This window comes from Gekko japonicus, unplaced genomic scaffold (genome assembly GCF_001447785.1).
Source record: "Gekko japonicus isolate JY-2015 unplaced genomic scaffold, Gekko_japonicus_V1.1 scaffold371, whole genome shotgun sequence".
In the NCBI taxonomy this organism is placed as follows: domain Eukaryota; kingdom Metazoa; phylum Chordata; class Lepidosauria; order Squamata; family Gekkonidae; genus Gekko; species Gekko japonicus.
Genome location: NW_015171514.1, coordinates 263,898 through 272,709, shown reverse-complemented (window position 1 = coordinate 272,709; position 8,812 = coordinate 263,898).

The following is an 8,812-nucleotide window of genomic DNA, read 5'->3' as shown; positions in this document are numbered from 1 at the left end:
AGCCACGCTGAGAGAAAAATGCCGTTGGAACATGTCTGACTTTACTGCTGAACAAACTCCCCATTGGCTACGAACATGTGTGATTTAAAGATTTATATGTTGTCCTCCCTTACCCCTTTGAATCATTGTTAGTCCCGTGTGTATTTGAGTAACTGTAAATCGCTCAGAGCCAGCAGCTCTGCAGGATTGAACGATTAATAAATTGAAAGATTATTATTATTATTATTTTAGTTTAATAGAAACTATGGTAAAAAGATAAGAGTATACAGAAACTTAAGCAAACCTATAGAAAGTGATTTAAAAAAAATTAAAATATGGTAATAGAGTAATAAGAAAATATACTGATCTCTTTGTATGTCTTATGTATGTAAGTGGTTGTTTATATGTTGTATGTATGTATGTATGTGTATAATATGAAAAATAATAAAAGTACCTATGGGTACTTAAAAAAAAGAGTCTTTTACTTCTGTGTTGTGGAGTCTAGTAATTTTGAAAGATATGAGGCACACAGTTTTAGGTCTTCATCTGTTCTTGATAAAAATTTTGGGATAAATCCCTGTTTTAAAACTAATCTAGCTAATGTATTGAGTATACAGATTTGAGAATATTAATCTAAAAACAAAAGTATTTAGGAAAGAATGTAAGATGTCTGAAGATTTGATTGAAAGTTATGTTGTGAACATGAGAAAAGGAGCATGCTCACCACTTCTGTGAAAATTCTAAAGATTAGTAAGTTTCCGCCCAGTTAACTACTGCTTTTCTGGATATGGTATTTTATAGCCATCTTCTGCTGTGTATTAATATTTTAATTTGGCTTTTATGATAGCATTTAAAAGTTAATCATTTTATGATAGGAAAATACTTTCACCTCATAAAATGTACAGAACATCAAAATGGAAAACATTTTAAGTTTTTTTCTTTAATAAGTAAACACACACACAAAATGATTTAGCCATTTTTTTAGCCTCAAATTATTCTGTAGGAGTTGTGCTTTCTAGAAAAAAAACATCTTTGCTACAGGGTAGTAATTCATAAATGTGTTCTAAGGCAGTAGGAGTTTTGTTAGGGACTACGCAGACTATCGCAGAACTATCAGCGAGTTCTTGAGTTTCCCAGAATTCTTTATCAGGCTAAATATTCAGTTAAAAAAAGTAGGGGGTGGAGAAAAAGTTTTGGGACATGACCTCTAATTTGCAGCTTGTATGTCAAAAGGGAGTAGATTATGAGTTACAGACTTAATTGAATTAGGTGCTGCTGGCTGGATAGGGGGGGGGAATTCCAAGATGTTGCAAAAACAACCATTCCCAACCATTTCAGAATATAAAGGCCTGTAGCTAAACAGATGCCGCCTCAGTCCTCATTAGAACATTGTTAGTAAATACTGCTGTCATTTCACAGCAAAGGAATTAGGGGGGGAAATGAATGACATCAGAAGCAAGGAATTTTGGCTGTAGCTTTTGACCTGAATTACCATCAGATGGCAGTGTTGCATGGGGATTTTGCTCAATTTTTGTTACAAATGCAATTGCCTTATTTGGGTTGCTGAGTAGTGTACTAGAATATAAAACGTGACATTTGGAAAGATTAAACAAAAGCCATTATTTCAGGAAGGATGGCGCAGAGTTGCTTACTGTTGCCCCATAAGGTTGGACCGGAACCAACGGGTTGAAATTAAATCAAAAGAGTTTTTGGCTAAACATTAGGAAGAACTTCCTGACAGAGCAGTTCCTCAATGGAGCAGGCTTCTTTGGGAGGTGGTAGGCTCTCCTTTGGAGGTTTTTAAGCAGAGATTAAGCAGAGGCCATCTAACAGCAATGCTGATTCTGTGAACTTAGGCAGGGAGGGTTACATCACTGCTTGGTTCTCATGGCCCTTTCTTACACACCCAGGGAAATGCCGATCACCACTTTGGGGCCAGGAAGCAATTTTTCTCCAGGCCACTTTGGCCCCCAGTGATCCTGGAGGGGTTTTTAATCATATTCTGGACGTGGAACAGGGGTCACTGGGGTGTGTTGGGGGGGTATTGGTGAATTTCCTGCATTGTGCAGGGGGTTGGACTAGATGACCCTGGAGATCCCTTCCCACTCTATGAGTCTATCATTCTATAATTCACCCAGGCTGGCTGTGGGCACGCCAGCACCTCTGTCAGGCAGAAGCGCCTGAGATCCTCCCCCTCCCCTTTTCCTTTGCCCGACTCGGGGGCGAAGGGAAGGGAGAGGGGGGAAAAAATGCATCCCAGGTGCTTCCTGCTGAGAGGCAGCCATGGATTGGCATGCAGTGAGCCTCAGATGACAGAGTTGTCCGGCCTCCAGTATTGTAGTGGAGCTGTGGTGGCAGGGCAGAGGTACACTTGCTCAGAAGCAGCCACATAACGAACTGTTCTATTTTTTGACACACCAGAAGAATGCCGGTGCAACGACTGTGGGTGGATTGGGGTTGTTGGACTGAATGGAATTGAGGAAGCCTTTGCAGCTGAGTGGTGGAAGAGCTGGCATTTGGAAGGAATCACCATCATTTGGAATACCACATCCAGAATAAAGGAGACTATAACAGTAAGAGGATTTGGAAAGTACAGTTGGAATAGTTTCTCCTTTTAGTATAAAAACAACCAATTACACATAACTGGTTGGAACATTAGCAGGGCAATATGCATAAAAACAGATTGGCCAAGACAATTTGAATATCATTTATCTTGTAGGTCATCTTTGAACACTGGAGAGCACTGCACTGAAACCAGACTGCAGTAGTGACTGATACTGATAACCTTCAGAGGCAGTTTATTTTGTCTAATCTGTTTGTTCTTGAAATAATGGCATCATCCCTACCTCCTGATATGACACTGCCAGAGGTAAATTTAATTGAAAGCAGATGGGCTAGTAATAGGAGAAGCTGTTTGACGCTAATTGCATTTCCTCTGCTGCCTTCTTTCTTTGAACTTTAATTTGTGGATAGATTATGTGTAATATGTGTAGCAATTTGGGCACAATCCAAAAGGCAAGTTCTGCTATGTGAGTCCATAGAAACGAATAGGACATGTGCACAGCGGATTAATGAATATCATCCTTTTTCCCTAAAAAACAAACAAACAAAAAAGATTCCAAGGTGGTTTACAAAATTTATGTAGACGCATACAAGGTAGCTTACATACAGGGCCGTAACGGAGCTCTTCTGTCAGGCATTTAAATAAGGAGCTGCGTTCCATCATCTTTGCCCTGTGCCAATCTTATTTCCAGCCTGAGCCCACCAATAGTGGATGTATCATTGTATGTGCACTTTACCACAACCGTCACACCATCGCTATGCTAATGGTTTTAATAATTTTATTGTGCATTTTATATTGATTCTTATATTGTTGTTTTATCCGTTGTTCCCTTTGTAAGCCGCCCTGAGCTTGCCTCGGTGGGGAGGGAGGGCTAAAAAGCAAATAAATAAATGAAAATGATGTAAAAGCAGTTTTAAATCCACAGCCAGGTAAAAATAAAATAAAACCATCAACACAGAAATATAACATCCTTTCTCATCATCTATCTGTACAGCAGACTTTAACAAAAAGTTATTTGAAATAGCACTGTCAGCATGATGCTCTCTTGACCTCCTCCAGCAGTCCATTACAAGACAACTAGAGCAATTTTGCCCACTCCTAGCTGCAAATACAGCTGTTTCCGGGGCCACGGCTTGTTGAATGATGAGACAGTTGATGTAAATGATCTGCAGAGTAAAGTCATATGAATACTACTACATAAATTTTGTGAGCACTTACCCTTGTGATAAGTCATGTCACTTCTGCATGAGAAGGCCCACGAGGACCTTAGTGGCAGTACATCATTGTCCTTTTCCTGACATACATACACCCAGGCACATGATTTAAAAAATGCCAATGGCAGCAGCACACTACTGTTGATGCATTACAGGGGAATATAGTAAGCCCTGGAGGTCTTCTCCGTGGGTGCTGAGTCGAATGTCTCCACCAAGGCTGTCTGTAGTTCATTCTCAGTCTTCTGGAACCCCAAGCACTGCTCCTGTTGATAGCAGTGTGTTCCCATGTGATGTGCTGCTGCTTGTGGTGCTGAGAAAATCAGGGCCACAATCTAAGAGCCAAAGGCTCAGAAGCCTTTCACTCTTGCCCTTCAGTTTGTGCCAAAGGTTTGTGCCACTGGCAAATTGGCTGGCCTTTTCAAACGTTCCTGAAAAACAGGCTGTCCCATTCCTCTCCTCTTGCGCTGCTTGACTTCACCTTGGGGTGCTTCTGGATTCATATACTGGCTCCTCTGAAGGTCACCCCCATTTTATACCTAACAGAAAGGGGAGGTAGAATCCTCAGCAAGATGGTATAGCTGATAAACGCTTCCTCCTTTCCTTCCATGCAGAAATGTGATATTTTACAATATTTCATAATTTATTGACATGCACAGAATAATTCAGATTTTGTGCTGTGAAGAAACGAACTTTGGTATAGAAGCTAACAAAGTGACTTCACTATTACTGAGTTCAATTAATCAAAAGATAATAGTACCAGTAATACAGTGCTCCATTGCTAATCCTGAATAATGTGCAATATTTTACTAATTTCAACAGCAAGATAAGATTGATTTGGTCAGTTCTCATTTCCTTGGATCCCACCCTCCAGCCTTCATCTTTTCCCAAAGAACTACAGATGTTAACTTGACAGGATTTCTAAACTTGTGCAGGATTTCTAAACTAGATATAGTTAATCTCCATAGTTTACTTCAGTGATTCTCTACAAAAGGGATCTTTCTGCAGTATTTTCAGGAAAATCGATGCGGGCATCAGCATTTCCAGGGAAAAGGGGGAGAACTTTTTAAAGTCAGGAGGCGTAACCCTTTGCATCGCAACAGCTAATGCTAGAGACATAGATCGTTTCTAATTAGTGCAATATGATTGGAAAATGAGGGGGGAAAGTGTGACATTATAATTTCACTAGTAAGAAAACAGGTCCTCAATGAAGCTATCATTTAAAAATAGTATGCCATACCTTGGTCAGTAAACATTTCAGTGTTCAAATTAAAGTAAGTATATCTTTGGCCTATATTTGCATGACGTTAATTGTGCCTGTCACAGGGAAAATGTAACAGGAAAACATTGTTTTCTGTTCCAAGGGAACTGAAGCATCTTTTTTTAAACTGCTCATTTATTTACACATCCTAAAGTGGTGATAGTTGTGTTAAATGACATGTTCATTTTCATGCCTGCTGATCGTGCTTCCGCTAATTGATTAAAGACTGCCTTTAATGTACTTTGTGGCTATGCTTAATTATTATGCTTTCGTTTTTTTTAAGGTGGAACTTCTGGGAGCAGCCACAGGTGTGGGCACTTCCATACCTCTGAAATCTTTTTCTCGGTGTGCAGTGTTGAATCCAGAAGCCCTGTTGCTCTGGATTTTAGGAGTGAACTGCATATAAATAAACCTGTGGAAGGTATGGTCTTTCTTTCTTAGACTTTAATGAAGAAATAATGTCATGCATTAACTGTGACGTTTCCTAATCCTTTTGTTTATCGTAGTAGACCAATGCTGATTGTTCAAGAATAATTTCCATAATGATTGAAATGTAAAGGTTCTTTCTAATGGTTGTTACATATAGATATCGGCTCATTTTGTTTAATTTTATATTCTCTGTAAAACATATTCCAATCCTGGTTTCAACACTATTTATTGACACTTTACCCTGTAGGGAATGACTACTTTTGACTCTAATAAGTAGCAGCTGATTTTCCCCAGACTTTCTCGGCCCCTTGTTGTGACCATGGAGAATGTTGCTAATAAATGCCTTCTTCAAAGTGACTTTTCCAGCTGACTCAGAGGGATTCCAGTCACTCTTTTGATGGTGTTTTAACCAAATACGTGTTGGTTAAATTAAATAAGGTTTAGCCTCCTTCTCTGGACTACATCAAGGACCTATAAATGCAAAATGGTTGAGTCACAGAAGCCTTGCTTTGTAATTAACTATTGGCACTTTCCTTGCAAATCAAAAACAGATTAGAGTGTAGAGTTCAACATGTCAAGTCATAACGTGGACACTAATATAGTGAAAAAATAAACTCTTTTGTGCACCAAAATGCATATGAAAGCAGAATGTATTCAGGTTGCTGTGAATAAGCCAGCATTTGCATGTAGGAACATACTTGAAATACTGACAAGTTTCTGTTTATACTACTTACAAGGTAATGATGATCACATAGTTTTATTTTGTTGCTCTATCTTCTTTTTATTCATCGAAAAAATTAATAAGAATTCATGGAGTGTGATGAGGGCTGTGACTCCTTGCTGAGGGAACCACTGTCTATACTAGGCAACCTTTATTTATCTAAACAGATGCAAAGATATGACTGCTGGATGATTAAGAATTGTTATATGGGTTACACTGAAATATGATGTAGGGGGAGGTCAGAAGTACCCCTTCAAGCACACTTGTTTTGAATTTCATTGTATCGAAACAAAATGAGGCACAGGATTTCTGGAAGGACACCTAAACTAATTGTGTATATATTTAAGTAACCAGCAGATTTTAGACAAAACTGGAAAAAATATATAGACAGAATCAAGCGAACTTAGGGCTTTGATTAGGCAAGCAGGTATCACTTGCGAATTGCATGTATATATGGTCCTTATGGGGCTGCGGTGGCTCAAGTGGTTAAGTCGCTGAACTGCAGACCTGAAGGTCGGTAGTTCAGCAGTTCGAGACCCGAGTGCTGCATGACGGAGTGAGCTCCCGTCTCTGATCCCAGCTCCTGCCAACCTAGCAGTTCGAAAGCAAGACATTGAAAGTAGATAAATAGGTACCACTTCGGTTGGAAGGTAACAGCGTTCTGTGCACCTCAGCGTCTAGTCATGACGGCCACATGACCACGGAAATGTCTCTGGACAGCGCTGGCTCTTCGGCTTGGAAACGGAGATGAGCACCGCACACCTAGAGTCAGATTCGACTGGCTTTCGAGCAAGGAAAACCTTTACCTTTACCTATGGTCCTTATATTGTCTTAGTAAGCAAGTGCTGGTCTAGTAAAGAAGACTAGATTCCATAACATAGCATAGCACAGAAAGCCAGTGTGGTGTAGTGGTTAACAGTCTCATAAGCCATTAAAAAGTTTGTTTTAATTCTGAAATTAATTTTAGCCATTCTACATTTCTGAAAAATGGCAGCCTTTGCTTTAGTGAGCACCCAGCCTGAGAATCATACAAGTTTTCCTAACTATTGTGTAACTTTTTGATTATTAGCCTATCAATGTGTTTTTTTTATTATTCTAATGGACCAATGTGGCTTCAAACATTAAGCCAGTTAACTTTGAAGCTTTATTTTTCTGGGCTTTTTCATTGCAAAACCATGAATCATTCTGTCTTTTCATTGTTCTGCCCTCCATTTTTTTTTGTTTAACTTTAGTCAAATAGTAATGAATGATGCGGTCATAATTTTATATTCTAATGGCAAAGTTGGTCAAATCTCTGGATACTTATATCCAGTGTCTGGCGCTGTGAACACACAAGACAGATCTTTCTACAAACCTGAAAAGGGCCACAGGTTTGCAGAAAAATGTGAAATAAAAAAATACATGGGGAGGTTTAAAAAATCCAAAAATGATAAAAGGAGTACCTGTAGGTTTAAGCAATGGATTTCCCCCAGTGACTGTTGCTAGGCAACCACAGCATTCAGGTTTCATTTTCAGTGAGTAAAAACGCAGGCGGAGGGGCATGGCCCTTTCCAGGCTTATTTTAGCTTTTGAGGGAGGCCCCATTGGGATCAGGCCTGATTAGGGTTGCCAGCTCCAGCTTGGGAAATTCCTGGAGATCTTGTGGTGGAGTCTGAAGACGGCAAGGTTTGTGGAGGACAAAGGCTTCAACCAAATATAATGCCATAGAGTCCACCCTCCAAAGCAGTCATTTTCTCCAGGGGGACAGATCTCTGTCATCTGGAGTTCAGTTCTAGTTCTGGGAGATCTCCAGGTCCCACCATAACCTGATAAACACCAACGAGACATCTGCAGGATTTGATTTGCCCCGTAAAGTATGGAAGATGGCTAATAGAATATGAACAGTCTTTGGCAGTTGTACAGTCCTGTTGTTTAAATGGGACAAAATGCCAGAACCGGATTGTGATTGTGGTGCAGCCAAACTGTTTTCCATCTGTCACAGGAATGTGAGCATTGTGCTTCCCAGGGAGATGTGATGGAACTCGTTGAACTCTCCCCAGCTGTGCTTGAGTGGATTGAATATTTAGATATTAGTATTTATGGGGATTGCCCAATCAGTCTGCATACCCATTGTATCAACTTGGTTACGTATTTTATATTATTAAATGCTTCCTGTGTGTAACTCTGCCATACGATAAATACATAAATACCTGGAAGTTGGCAGTGCTAGGCCTGGAAGCAAACTCTGGGTGACATGATACCACCCAGCTTGCATGACTCAACTAGGTCTGGCTGCTTGTCACTGTTCAACAGCAGCCACCCAATGAAAGCCAGCATGGTGACGCAGTTAGAGCTTCAGAGTAGGGTCTGGGAGACCCAGGTTCGAATCCCTATCTGGCCGTGGAAGCTCACTGGTTGATTTTGGAGTAGTCATATACTTTATGCCTAACCTACCTCACAGGGTTGTTGTACAGATAAAAAGGAGGAGAGGAAAATAATGGAAGCTACTCTGGTCCCCACTGTGGAGAAAGGTGGGGTATAAATGAAGTAAATTAATAATAAATATAGCTGAAGATGGGAGGCAAATAAAAGGTAGGCTGGTGAATGGCAGAGAAATAGAGAATGAGGCAGGGATAGGAAACAGGATATGGGGATTGCCAAGAGGAGGG